This window comes from Oncorhynchus clarkii, chromosome 7 (assembly GCF_045791955.1).
Source record: "Oncorhynchus clarkii lewisi isolate Uvic-CL-2024 chromosome 7, UVic_Ocla_1.0, whole genome shotgun sequence".
Taxonomy (NCBI): Eukaryota; Metazoa; Chordata; class Actinopteri; order Salmoniformes; family Salmonidae; genus Oncorhynchus; species Oncorhynchus clarkii.
In genome coordinates, this window is record NC_092153.1 from 14,951,695 (window position 1) to 14,966,581 (window position 14,887).

A 14,887-nucleotide genomic window follows, 5' to 3' on the forward strand; every position below is an offset into this window, starting at 1 on the left:
GTGAAGCAGCGGAAGCGTGCTGGGCCCATAACCCAGAGGTCGATGGATCGAAACATCCTCTGCTAAACAGTTTATTTCAAGTGCGAACAACATTTTTTAAAAATGTGTCGTTTCATGGGCATGTCTCAGTGCCATTATATATATTTTTTTACCTCTTCCAACAGTTCGTATAGGTCATACTGTTTACACAGTATCCCAGTGGCCTAAGATACTGGACTCCTAAGCCATGGATTGTGAGTTCTAGTCTTTTCTGAAGTGGCTGAGAGCAGAGTGGCGCAGCGGAAGCGTGCTGGGCCCATAACCCAGAGGTCGATGCATCGAAACCATCCTCTGCTAAACAGTTTATTTTAAGTGCGAACAACATTTTTAAAAAATGTGTCGTTTCATGGGCATGTCTCAGTGCCATTATAATTTTTTTGTTACCTCTTCCAACAGCTCGTATAGGTCATACTGTTTACACAGTATCCCAGTGGCCTAAGACACTGGACTCCTAAGCAATGGATTGTGATTTCTAGTCTTTTCTGAAGGGGATGAGAGCAGAGTGAAGCAGCGGAAGCGTGCAGGGCCCATAACCCAGAGGTCGATGGATCGAAACATCCTCTGCTAAACAGTTTATTTTAAGTGCGAACAACATTTTTTAAAAATGTGTCGTTTCATGGGCATGTCTCAGTGCCATTATATATATTTTTTTACCTCTTCCAACAGTTCGTATAGGTCATACTGTTTACACAGTATCCCAGTGGCCTAAGATACTGGACTCCTAAGCCATGGATTGTGAGTTCTATTCTTTTCTGATGTGGCTGAGAGCAGAGTGGCGCAGCGGAAGCGTGCTGGGCCCATAACCCAGAGGTCGATGGATCGAAACCATCCTCTGCTAAACAGTTTATTTTAAGTGCGAACAACATTTTTTTTAAATGTGTCGTTTCATGGGCATGTCTCAGTGCCATTATATATATTTTTTTACCTCTTCCAACAGTTCGTATAGGTCATACTGTTTACACAGTATCCCAGTGGCCTAAGACACTGGACTCCTAAGCAATGGATTGTGAGTTCTAGTCTTTTCTGAAGGGGATGAGAGCAGAGTGGCGCAGCGGAAGCGTGCTGGGCCCATAACCCAGAGGTCGATGGATCGAAACCATCCTCTGCTAAACAGTTTATTTTAAGTGCAAACAACATTTTTAAAAAATGTGTCGTTTCATGGGCATAATGTCTCAGTGCCATTATAATTTTTTTTTACCTCTTCCAACAGTTCGTATAGGTCATACTGTTTACACAGTATCCCAGTGGCCTAAGATACTGGACTCCTAAGCCATGGATTGTGAGTTCTAGTCTTTTCTGAAGTGGCTGAGAGCAGAGTGGCGCAGCGGAAGCGTGCTGGGCCCATAACCCAGAGGTCGATGGATCGAAACCATCCTCTGCTAAACAGTTTATTTTAAGTGCGAACAACATTTTTAAAAAATGTGTCGTTTCATGGGCATAATGTCTCAGTGCCATTATACATTTTTTTTTACCTCTTCCAACAGTTCGTATAGGTCATACTGTTTACACAGTATCCCAGTGGCCTAAGATACTGGACTCCTAAGCCATGGATTGTGAGTTCTAGTCTTTTCTGAAGTGGCTGAGAGCAGAGTGGAGCAGCGGAAGCGTGCTTGGCCCATAACCCAGAGGTTGATGGATCGAAACCATCCTCTGCTAAACAGTTCATTTTAAGTGCGAACAACATTTTTAAAAAATGTGTCGTTTCATGGGCATGTCTCAGTGCCATTATATATATTTTTTTACCTCTTCCAACAGTTCGTATAGGTCATACTGTTTACACAGTATCCCAGTGGCCTAAGATACTGGACTCCTAAGCCATGGATTGTGAGTTCTAGTCTTTTCTGAGTGTGGCTGAGCGGAAGCGTGCTGGGCCCATGACCCAGAGGTCGATGGATCGAAACCATCCTCTGCTAAACAGTTTATTTTAAGTGCGAACAACATTTTTATAAAATGTGTCGTTTCATGGGCATGTCTCAGTGCCATTATATATATTTTTTTACCTCTTCCAACAGTTCGTATAGGTCATACTGTTTACACAGTATCCCAGTGGCCTAAGACACTGGACTCCTAAGCAATGGATTGTGAGTTCTAGTCTTTTCTGAAGGGGATGAGATCAGAGTGGCGCAGCAGAAGCGTGCTGGGCCCGTAACCCAGAGGTCGATGGATCGAAACCATCCTCTGCTAAACAGTTTATTTTAAGTGCGAACAACATTGTTTAAAAATGTGTCGTTTCATGGGCATGTCTCAGTGCCATTATATATATTTTTTTACCTCTTCCAAAAGTTCGTATAGGTCATACTGTTTACACAGTATCCCAGTGGCCTAAGATACTGGACTCCTAAGCCAAAGATTTTGAGTTCTAGTCTAGTTTTGTGTCTTTCTAATTTCTGTTTGCGTTTCATTTTTGAAAATAATCTGTTTAGCAGAGGATGGTTTCGATCCATCGACCTCTGGGTTATGGGACCTGCACGCTTCCGCTGCGCCACTCTGCTCTCAGCCGCTTCAGAAAGAAAAACTAGAAAAAACAGATTATTTTCAAAAATGAAACGCAAACAGAAATTAGAAAGCTAAATTTCATTTGCGTGTCTCAGTGCTATCCAGTACACATTGTTTTTACTGCTTGTATCAGTTCGTACTATTTGCAAAAGGTAGACAGTGCCCCAGTTAACTAATGGATAAGGCATTGGCCTCCTAAGCCTGGGATTGTGGGTTCAAGTCCCATCTGGGGTGTATGGAAGCAGAGTGGAGCAGCGGAAGCGTGCTGGGCCCATAACCCAGAGGTCGATGGATCGAAACCATCCTCTGCTAAACAGATTATTTTCAAAAATGAAACGCAAACAGAAATTAGAAAGCTAAATTTAATTTGCGTGTCTCAGTGCTATCCAGTACACATTGTTTTTACTGCTTGTATCAGTTCGTACTATTTGCAAAAGGTAGACAGTGCCCCAGTGGCCTAATGGATAAGGCACTGGCTTCCTAAGCCAGGGATTGTGGGTCCCATCTGGGGTGGATGGAAGCAGAGTGGCGCAGCCGAAGCGTGCTGGGCCCATAACCCAGTGGTCGATGGATCGAAACCATCCTCTGCTAAACAGTTTATTTTAAGTGCGAACGACATTTTTAAAAAATGTGTCGTTTCATAGGCATAATGTCTCAGTGCCATTATAATTTTTTTTTACCTCTTCCAACAGTTCGTATAGGTCATACTGTTTACACAGTATCCCAGTGGCCTAAGATACTGGACTCCTAAGCCATGGATTGTGAGTTCTAGTCTTTTCTGAAGTGGCTGAGAGCAGAGTGGCGCAGTGGAAGTGTGCTGGGCCCATAACCCAGAGGTCGATGGATCGATACCATCCTCTGCTAAACAGTTTATTTTAAGTGCGAACAACATTTTTTAAAAATGTGTCGTTTCATGGGCATGTCTCAGTGCCATTATATATATTTTTTTACCTCTTCCAACAGTTCGTATAGGTCATACTGTTTACACAGTATCCCAGTGGCCTAAGATACTGGACTCCTAAGCCATGGATTGTGAGTTCTAGTCTTTTCTGAAGTGGCTGAGAGCAGAGTGGCGCAGCGGAAGCGTGCTGGGCCCATAACCCAGAGGTCGATGGATTGAAACCATCCTCTGCTAAACAGTTTATTTTAAGTGCGAACAACATTTTTTAAAAATGTGTCGTTTCATGGGCATGTCTCAGTGCCATTATATATATTTTTTACCTCTTCCAACAGTTCGTATAGGTCATACTGTTTACACAGTATCCCAGTGGCCTAAGATACTGGACTCCTAAGCCATGGATTGTGAGTTCTAGTCTTTTCTGAAGTGGCTGAGAGCAGAGTGGCGCTGCGGAAGCGTGCTGGGCCCATAACCCAGAGGTCGATGGATCGAAACCATCCTCTGCTAAACAGTTTATTTTAAGTGCGAACAACATTTTTTTAAAATGTGTCGTTTCATGGGCATGTCTCAGTGCCATTATAATTTTTTTTTTACCTCTTCCAACAGTTCGTATAGGTCATACTGTTTACACAGTATCCCAGTGGCCTAAGATACTGGACTCCTAAGCCATGGATTGTGAGTTCTAGTCTTTTCTGAAGTGGCTGAGAGCAGAGTGGCGCAGCGGAAGCGTGCTGGGCCCAGAGGTCAATGGATCGAAACCATCCTCTGCTAAACAGTTTATTTTAAGTGCGAACAACATTTAAAAAAATGTGTCGTTTCATGGGCATGTCTCAGTGCCATTATATATATTTTTTTACCTCTTCCAACAGTTCGTATAGGTCATACTGTTTACACAGTATCCCAGTGGCCTAAGATAAAGGACTCCTAAGCCATGGATTGTGAGTTCTAGTCTTTTCTGAAGTGGCTGAGAGCAGAGTGGCGCAGCGGAAGCGTGCTGGGCCCATAACCCAGAGGTCGATGGATCGAAACCATCCTCTGCTAAACAGTTTATTTTAAGTGCGAACAACATTTTTTTTAAATGTGTCGTTTCATGGGCATGTCTCAGTGCCATTATATATATTTTTTTACCTCTTCCAACAGTTCGTATAGGTCATACTGTTTACACAGTATCCCAGTGGCCTAAGACACTGGACTCCTAAGCAAAGGATTTTGAGTTCTAGTCTTTTCTGAAGTGGCTGAGAGCAGAGTGGCGCAGCGGAAGCGTGCTGGGCCCATAACCCAGAGGTCGATGGATCGAAACCATCCTCTGCTAAACAGTTTATTTTAAGTGCGAACAACATTTTTTTAAAATGTGTCGTTTCATGGGCATGTCTCAGTGCCATTATATATATTTTTTTACCTCTTCCAACAGTTCGTATAGGTCATACTGTTTACACAGTATCCCAGTGGCCTAAGACACTGGACTCCTAAGCAAAGGATTTTGAGTTCTAGTCTTTTCTGAAGTGGCTGAGAGCAGAGTGGCGCTGCGGAAGGGTGCTGGGCCCATAACCCAGAGGTCGATGGATCGAAACCATCCTCTGCTAAACAGCTTATTTTAAGTGCGAACAACATTTTTAAAAAATGTGTCGTTTCATGGGCATGTCTCAGTGCCATTATATATATTTTTTTACCTCTTCCAACAGTTCGTATAGGTCATACTGTTTACACAGCATCCCAGTGGCCTAAGACACTGGACTCCTAAGCCATGGATTGTGAGTTCTAGTCTTTTCTGAAGTGGCTGAGAGCAGAGTGGCGCAGCGGAAGCGTGCTGGGCCCATAACCCAGAGGTCGATGGATCGAAACCATCCTCTGCTAAACAGCTTATTTTAAGTGCGAACAACATTTTTTTTAAATGTGTCGTTTCATGGGCATGTCTCAGTGCCATTATCATTTTTTGTTTACCTCTTCCAACAGTTTGTATAGGTCATACTGTTTACACAGTATCCCAGTGGCCTAAGACACTGGACTCCTAAGCCAAGGATTGTGAGTTCTAGTCTTTTCTGAAGTGGCTGAGAGCAGAGTGGCGCAGCGGAAGCGTGCTGGGCCCATAACCCAGAGGTCGATGGATCGAAACCATCCTCTGCTAAACAGCTTATTTTAAGTGCGAACATTTTTAAAAAATGTGTCGTTTCATGGGCATGTCTCAGTGCCATTATATATATTTATTTACCTCTTCCAACAGTTCGTATAGGTCATACTGTTTACACAGTATCCCAGTGGCCTAAGACACTGGACTCCTAAGCCACGGATTGTGAGTTCTATTCTTTTCTGAAGTGTCTGAGAGCAGAGTGGCGCAGCGGAAGCGTGCTGGGCCCATAACCCAGAGGTCAATGGATCGAAACCATCCTCTGCTAAACAGTTTATTTTAAGTGCGAACAACATTTTTTTTAAATGTGTCGTTTCATGGGCATGTCTCAGTGCCATTATATATATTTTTTTACCTCTTCCAACAGTTCGTATAGGTCATACTGTTTTTTACCTCTTCCAAAAGTTCGTATAGGTCATACTGTTTACACAGTATCCCAGTGGCCTAAGATACTGGACTCCTAAGCCAAAGATTTTGAGTTCTAGTCTAGTTTTGTGTCTTTCTAATTTCTGTTCGCGTTTCATTTTTGAAAATAATCTGTTTAGCAGAGGATGGTTTCGATCCATCGACCTCTGGGTTATGGGACCTGCACGCTTCCGCTGCGCCACTCTGCTCTCAGCCGCTTCAGAAAGAAAAACTAGAAAAAACAGATTATTTTCAAAAATGAAACGCAAACAGAAATTAGAAAGCTAAATTTCATTTGCGTGTCTCAGTGCTATCCAGTACACATTGTTTTTACTGCTTGTATCAGTTCGTACTATTTGCAAAAGGTAGACAGTGCCCCAGTTAACTAATGGATAAGGCATTGGCCTCCTAAGCCAGGGATTGTGGGTTCAAGTCCGATCTGAGGTGTATGGAAGCAGAGTGGAGCAGCGGAAGCGTGCTGGGCCCATAACCCAGAGGTCGATGGATCGAAACCATCTTCTGCCAAACAGTTTATTTTAAGTGCGAACAACATTTTTAAAAAAATTGTCGTTTCATGGGCATAATGTCTCAGTGCCATTATAATTTTTTTTTACCTCTTCCAACAGTTCGTATAGGTCATACTGTTTACACAGTATCCCAGTGGCCTAAGATACTGGACTCCTCAGCCAAAGATTTTGATTTCTAGTCTTTTCTGAAGTGGCTGAGAGCAGAGTGGCGCAGCGGAAGCGTGCTGTGCCGATAACCCAGAGGTCGATGAATCGAAACCATCCTCTGCTAAACAGTTTATTTTAAGTGAGAACAACATTTTTAAAAAATGTGTCGTTTCATGGGCATGTCTCAGTGCCATTATATATATTTTTTTACCTCTTCCAACAGTTCGTATAGGTCATACTGTTTACACAGTATCCCAGTGGCCTAAGATACTGGACTCCTAAGCCAAAGATTTTGAGTTCTAGTCTTTTCTGAAGTGGCTGAGAGCAGAGTGGCACTGCGGAAGCGTGCTGGGCCCATAACCCAGAGGTCGATGGATCGAAACCATCCTCTGCTAAACAGATTATTTTCAAAAATGAAACGCAAACAGAAATTAGAAAGCTAAATTTCATTTGCGTGTCTCAGTGCTATCCAGTACACATTGTTTTTACTGCTTGTATCAGTTCGTACTATTTGCAAAAGGTAGACAGTGCCCCAGTGGCCTAATGGATAAGGCACTGGCTTCCTAAGCCAGGGATTGTGGGTTCAAGTCCCATCTGGGGTGGATGGAAGCAGAGTGGCGCAGCGGAAGCGTGCTGGGCCCATAACCCAGAGGTCGATGGATCGAAACCATCTTCTGCCAAACAGTTTATTTTAAGTGCGAACAACATTTTTAAAAAAATTGTCGTTTCATGGGCATAATGTCTCAGTGCCATTATAATTTTTTTTTACCTCTTCCAACAGTTCGTATAGGTCATACTGTTTACAAAGTATCCCAGTGGCCTAAGATACTGGACTCCTCAGCCAAAGATTTTGATTTCTAGTCTTTTCTGAAGTGGCTGAGAGCAGAGTGGCGCAGCGGAAGCGTGCTGTGCCGATAACCCAGAGGTCGATGAATCGAAACCATCCTCTGCTAAACAGTTTATTTTAAGTGAGAACAACATTTTTAAAAAATGTGTCGTTTCATGGGCATGTCTCAGTGCCATTATATATATTTTTTTACCTCTTCCAACAGTTCGTATAGGTCATACTGTTTACACAGTATCCCAGTGGCCTAAGATACTGGACTCCTAAGCCAAAGATTTTGAGTTCTAGTCTTTTCTGAAGTGGCTGAGAGCAGAGTGGCACTGCGGAAGCGTGCTGGGCCCATAACCCAGAGGTCGATGGATCGAAACCATCCTCTGCTAAACAGATTATTTTCAAAAATGAAACGCAAACAGAAATTAGAAAGCTAAATTTCATTTGCGTGTCTCAGTGCTATCCAGTACACATTGTTTTTACTGCTTGTATCAGTTCGTACTATTTGCAAAAGGTAGACAGTGCCCCAGTGGCCTAATGGATAAGGCACTGGCTTCCTAAGCCAGGGATTGTGGGTTCAAGTCCCATCTGGGGTGGATGGAAGCAGAGTGGCGCAGCGGAAGCGTGCTGGGCCCATAACCCAGTGGTCGATGGATCGAAACCATCCTCTGCTAAACAGTTTATTTTAAGTGCGAACGACATTTTTAAAAAATGTGTCGTTTCATAGGCATAATGTCTCAGTGCCATTATAATTTTTTTTTACCTCTTCCAACAGTTCGTATAGGTCATACTGTTTACACAGTATCCCAGTGGCCTAAGATACTGGACTCCTAAGCCATGGATTGTGAGTTCTAGTCTTTTCTGAAGTGGCTGAGAGCAGAGTGGCGCAGTGGAAGTTTGCTGGGCCCATAACCCAGAGGTCGATGGATCGAAACCATCCTCTGCTAAACAGTTTATTTTAAGTGCGAACAACATTTTTTAAAAATGTGTCGTTTCATGGGCATGTCTCAGTGCCATTATATATATTTTTTTACCTCTTCCAACAGTTCGTATAGGTCATACTGTTTACACAGTATCCCAGTGGCCTAAGATACTGGACTCCTAATCCATGGATTGTGAGTTCTAGTCTTTTCTGAAGTGGCTGAGAGCAGAGTGGCGCAGCGGAAGCGTGCTGGGCCCATAACCCAGAGGTCGATGGATTGAAACCATCCTCTGCTAAACAGTTTATTTTAAGTGCGAACAACATTTTTAAAAAATGTGTCGTTTCATGGGCATGTCTCAGTGCCATTATATGTATTTTTTACCTCTTCCAACAGTTCGTATAGGTCATACTGTTTACACAGTATCCCAGTGGCCTAAGATACTGGACTCCTAAGCCATGGATTGTGAGTTCTAGTCTTTTCTGAAGTGGCTGAGAGCAGAGTGGCGCAGCGGAAGCGTGCTGGGCCCATAACCCAGAGGTCAATGGATCGAAACCATCCTCTGCTAAACAGTTTATTTTAAGTGCGAACAACATTTAAAAAAAATGTGTCGTTTCATGGGCATGTCTCAGTGCCATTATATATATTTTTTTACCTCTTCCAACAGTTCGTATAGGTCATACTGTTTACACAGTATCCCAGTGGCCTAAGATAAAGGACTCCTAAGCCATGGATTGTGAGTTCTAGTCTTTTCTGAAGTGGCTGAGAGCAGAGTGGCGCAGCGGAAGCGTGCTGGGCCCATAACCCAGAGGTCGATGGATCGAAACCATCCTCTGCTAAACAGTTTATTTTAAGTGCGAACAACATTTTTTTAAAATGTGTCGTTTCATGGGCATGTCTCAGTGCCATTATAATTTTTTGTTTACCTCTTCCAACAGTTCGTATAGGTCATACTGTTTACACAGTATCCCAGTGGCCTAAGACACTGGACTCCTAAGCCATGGATTGTGAGTTCTAGTCTTTTCTGAAGTGGCTAAGAGCAGAGTGGCGCAGCGGAAGCGTGCTGGGCCCATAACCCAGAGGTCGATGGATCGATACCATCCTCTGCTAAACAGCTTATTTTAAGTGCGAACAACATTTTTAAAAAATGTGTCGTTTCATAGGCATGTCTCAGTGCCATTATATATATTTTTTTACCTCTTCCAACAGTTCGTATAGGTCATACTGTTTACACAGTATCCCAGTGGCCTAAGACACTGGACTCCTAAGCAAAGGATTTTGAGTTCTAGTCTTTTCTGAAGTGGCTGAGAGCAGAGTGGCGCTGCGGAAGGGTGCTGGGCCCATAACCCAGAGGTCGATGGATCGAAACCATCCTCTGCTAAACAGCTTATTTTAAGTGCGAACAACATTTTTTTTAAATGTGTCGTTTCATGGGCATGTCTCAGTGCCATTATATATATTTTTTTACCTCTTCCAACAGTTCGTATAGGTCATACTGTTTACACAGTATCCCAGTGGCCTAAGACACTGGACTCCTAAGCCATGGATTGTGAGTTCTAGTCTTTTCTGAAGTGGCTGAGAGCAGAGTGGCGCAGCGGAAGCGTGCTGGGCCCATAACCCAGAGGTCGATGGATCGAAACCATCCTCTGCTAAACAGCGTATTTTAAGTGCGAACATTTTTAAAAAATTTGTCGTTTCATGGGCATGTCTCAGTGCCATTATATATATTTATTTACCTCTTCCAACAGTTCGTATAGGTCATACTGTTTACACAGTATCCCAGTGGCCTAAGACACTGGACTCCTAAGCAAAGGATTTTGAGTTCTAGTCTTTTCTGAAGTGGCTGAGAGCAGAGTGGCGCTGCGGAAGGGTGCTGGGCCCATAACCCAGAGGTCGATGGATCGAAACCATCCTCTGCTAAACAGCTTATTTTAAGTGCGAACAACATTTTTTAAAAATGTGTCGTTTCATGGGCATGTCTCAGTGCCATTATATATATTTTTTTACCTCTTCCAACAGTTCGTATAGGTCATACTGTTTACACAGTATCCCAGTGGCCTAAGACACTGGACTCCTAAGCCATGGATTGTGAGTTCTAGTCTTTTCTGAAGTGGCTGAGAGCAGAGTGGCGCAGCGGAAGCGTGCTGGGCCCATAACCCAGAGGTCGATGGATCGAAACCATCCTCTGCTAAACAGTTTATTTTAAGTGCGAACAACATTTTTTTTAAATGTGTCGTTTCATGGGCATGTCTCAGTGCCATTATCATTTTTTGTTTACCTCTTCCAACAGTTTGTATAGGTCATACTGTTTACACAGTATCCCAGTGGCCTAAGACACTGGACTCCTAAGCCAAGGATTGTGAGTTCTAGTCTTTTCTGAAGTGGCTGAGAGCAGAGTGGCGCAGCGGAAGCGTGCTGGGCCCATACCCCAGAGGTCGATCGATCGAAACCATCCTCTGCTAAACAGCTTATTTTAAGTGCGAACATTTTTAAAAAATGTGTCGTTTCATGGGCATGTCTCAGTGCCATTATATATATTTATTTACCTCTTCCAACAGTTCGTATAGGTCATACTGTTTACACAGTATCCCAGTGGCCTAAGACACTGGACTCCTAAGCCACGGATTGTGAGTTCTATTCTTTTCTGAAGTGTCTGAGAGCAGAGTGGTGCAGCGGAAGCGTGCTGGGCCCATAACCCAGAGGTCGATGGATCGAAACCATCCTCTGCTAAACAGTTTATTTTAAGTGCGAACAACATTTTTTTTAAATGTGTCGTTTCATGGGCATGTCTCAGTGCCATTATATATATTTTTTTACCTCTTCCAACAGTTCGTATAGGTCATACTGTTTACACAGTATCCCAGTGGCCTAGGACACTGGACTCCTAAGCCATGGATTGTGAGTTCTAGTCTTTTCTGAAGTGGCTGAGAGCAGAGTGGCGCAGCGGAAGCGTGCTGGGCCCATAACCCAGAGGTCGATGGATCGAAACCATCCTCTGCTAAACAGTTTATTTTAAGTGCGAACAACATTTTTAAAAAATGTGTCTTTTCATGGGCATAATGTCTCAGTGCCATTATAATTTGTTTTTTACCTCTTCCAACAGTTCGTATAGGTCATACTGTTTACACAGTATCCCAGTGGCCTAAGATACTGGACTCCTAAGCCATGGATTGTGAGTTCTAGTCTTTTCTGAAGTGGCTTAGAGCAGAGTGGCGCAGCGGAAGCGTGCTGGACCCATAACCCAGAGGTCGATGGATCGAAACCATCCTCTGCTAAACAGTTTATTTTAAGTGCGAACAACATTTTTAAAAAATTTGTCGTTTCATGGGCATAATGTCTCAGTGCCATTATAATTTGTTTTTTACCTCTTCCAACAGTTCGTATAGGTCATACTGTTTACACAGTATCCCAGTGGCCTAAGATACTGGACTCCTAAGCCATGGATTGTGAGTTCTAGTCTTTTCTGAAGGTGATGAGAGCAGAGTGGCGCAGCGGAAGCGTGCTGGGCCCATAACCCAGAGGTCGATGGATCGAAACCATCCTCTGCTAAACAGTTTATTTTAAGTGCGAACAACATTTTTAAAAAATGTGTCGTTTCATGGGCATGTCTCAGTGCCATTATATATATTTTTTTACCACTTCCAAAAGTTCGTATAGGTCATACTGTTTACACAGTATCCCAGTGGCCTAAGATACTGGACTCCTAAGCCAAAGATTTTGAGTTCTAGTCATTTCTGAAGTGGCTGAGAGCAGAGTGGCGCAGCGGAGGCGTGCAGGGCCCATAACCCAGAGGTCGATGGATCGAAACCATCCTCTGCTAAACAGATTATTTTCAAAAATGAAACGCAAACAGAAATTAGAAAGCTAAATTTCACTTGCATGTCTCAGTGCTATCCAGTACACATTGTTTTTACTGCTTGTATCAGTTTGTACTATTTGCAAAAGATAGACAGTGCCCCAGTGGCCTAATGGATAAGGCACTGGCCTCCTAAGCCAGGGATTGTGGGTTCAAGTCCCATCTGGGGTGGATGGAAGCAGAGTGGCGCAGCGGAAGCGTGCTGGGCCCATAACCTAGAGGTCGATGGATCGAAACCATCCTCTGCTAAACAGTTTATTTTAAGTGCGAACAACATTTTTAAAAAATATGTCGTTTCATGGGCTTAATGTCTCAGTGCCATTATAATTTTTTTTTACCTCTTCCAACAGTTCGCATAAGGCATACTGTTTACACAGTATCCCAGTGGCCTAAGATACTGGACTCCTAAGCCATGGATTGTGAGTTCTAGTCTTTTCTGAAGTGGCTGAGAGCAGAGTGGCGCAGCGGAAGCGTGCTGGGCCCATAAACCAGAGGTAGATGGATCGAAACCATCCTCTGCTAAATAGTTTATTTTAAGTGCGAACAACATTTTTAAAAAATGTGTCGTTTCATGGGCATAATGTCTCAGTGCCATTATAATTTTTTTTTTACCTCTTCCAACAGTTCGTATAGGTCATACTGTTTACACAGTATCCCAGTGGCCTAAGATACTGGACTCCTAAGCCAAAGATTTTGAGTTCTAGTCTTTTCTGAAATGGCTGAGAGCAGAGTGGCGCAGCGGAATCGTGCTGGGCCCATAACCTAGAGGTCGATGGATCGAAACCATCCTCTGCTAAACAGTTTATTTTAAGTGCGAACAACATTTTAAAAAAATATGTCGTTTCATGGGCTTAATGTCTCAGTGCCATTATAATATTTTTTTTACCTCTTCCAACAGTTCGTATAGGTCATACTGTTTACACAGTATCCCAGTGGCCTAAGATACTGGACTCCTAAGCCATGGATTGTGAGTTCTAGTCTTTTCTGAAGTGGCTGAGAGCAGAGTGGCGCAGCGGAAGCGTGCTGGGCCCATAACCCAGAGGTAGATGGATCGAAACCATCCTCTGCTAAATAGTTTATTTTAAGTGCAAACATTTTTAAAAAATGTGTCGTTTCATGGGCATAATGTCTCAGTGCCATTATAATTTTTTTTTTACCTCTTCCAACAGTTCGTATAGGTCATACTGTTTACACAGTATCCCAGTGGCCTAAGATACTGGACTCCTAAGCCAAAGATTTTGAGTTCTAGTCTTTTCTGAAGTGGCTGAGAGCAGAGTGGCGCAGCGGAATCGTGCTTGGCCCATAACCTAGAGGTCGATGGATCGAAACCATCCTCTGCTAAACAGTTTATTTTAAGTGCGAACAACATTTTTAAAAAATATGTCGTTTCATGGGCATAATGTCTCAGTGCCATTATAATTTTTTTTTACCTCTTCCAACAGTTCGTATAGGTCATACTGTTTACACAGTATCCCAGTGGCCTAAGATACTGGACTCCTAAGCCATGGATTGTGAGTTCTAGTCTTTTCTGAAGTGGCTGAGAGCAGAGTGGCGCAGCGGAAGCGTGCTAGGCCCATAACCCAGAGGTAGATGGATCGAAACCATCCTCTGCTAAATAGTTTATTTTAAGTGCGAACAACATTTTAAAAAAATGTGTCGTTTCATGGGCATAATGTCTCAGTGCCATTATAATTTTTTTTTTACCTCTTCCAACAGTTCGTATAGGTCATACTGTTTACACAGTATCCCAGTGGCCTAAGATACTGGACTCCTAAGCCAAAGATTTTGAGTTCTAGTCTTTTCTGAAGTGGCTGAGAGCAGAGTGGCGCAGCGGAAGTGTGCTGGGCCCATAACCCAGAGGTCGATGGATCGAAACCATCCTCTGCTAAACAGTTTATTTTAAGTGCGAACAACATTTTTAAAAAATGTGTCGTTTCATGGGCATAATGTCTCAGTGCCATTATACATTTTTTTTACCTCTTCCAACAGTTCGTATAGGTCATACTGTTTACACAGTATCCCAGTGGCCTAAGATACTAGACTCCTAAGCCATGGATTGTGAGTTCTAGTCTTTTTTGATGTGGCTGAGAGCAGAGTGGAGCAGCGGAAGCGTGCTTGGCCCATAACCCAGAGGTTGATGGATCGAAACCATCCTCTGCTAAACAGTTCATTTTAAGTGCGAACAACATTTTTAAAAAATGTGTCGTTTCATGGGCATAATGTCTCAGTGCCATTATATTTTTTTTTTTACCTCTTCCAACAGTTCGTATAGGTCATACTGTTTACACAGTATCCCAGTGGCCTAAGATACTGGACTCCTAAGCCAAAGATTTTGAGTTCTAGTCTTTTCTGAAGTGGCTGAGAGCAGAGTGGCGCAGCGGAATCGTGCTGGGCCCATAACCTAGAGGTCGATGGATCGAAACCATCCTCTGCTAAACAGTTTATTTTAAGTGCGAACAACATTTTTAAAAAATATGTCGTTTCATGGGCATAATGTCTCAGTGCCATTATAATTTTTTTTTACCTCTTCCAACAGTTCGTATAGGTCATACTGTTTACACAGTATCCCAGTGGCCTAAGATACTGGACTCCTAAGCCATGGATTGTGAGTTCTAGTCTTTTCTGAAGTGGCTGAGAGC

At 43.0% G+C, this 14,887-nt stretch overlaps 3 non-coding genes across 3 annotated transcripts; all 3 read left to right on the forward strand.

Moving 5' to 3' along the window:
* Positions 1-7,166: 7,166 nt before the first annotated feature.
* Positions 7,167-7,239, forward strand: trnar-ccu (transfer RNA arginine (anticodon CCU)). Its single transcript has one exon. It is a non-coding gene; the product is annotated as a tRNA-Arg (tRNA).
* A 756-nt stretch (positions 7,240-7,995) lies between these two features.
* trnar-ccu (transfer RNA arginine (anticodon CCU)) lies at positions 7,996-8,068 on the forward strand. The gene has a single exon. It is a non-coding gene; the product is annotated as a tRNA-Arg (tRNA).
* A 4,278-nt stretch (positions 8,069-12,346) lies between these two features.
* Positions 12,347-12,419, forward strand: trnar-ccu (transfer RNA arginine (anticodon CCU)). The gene has a single exon. It is a non-coding gene; the product is annotated as a tRNA-Arg (tRNA).
* The last annotated feature ends 2,468 nt before the right edge of the window (positions 12,420-14,887 follow it).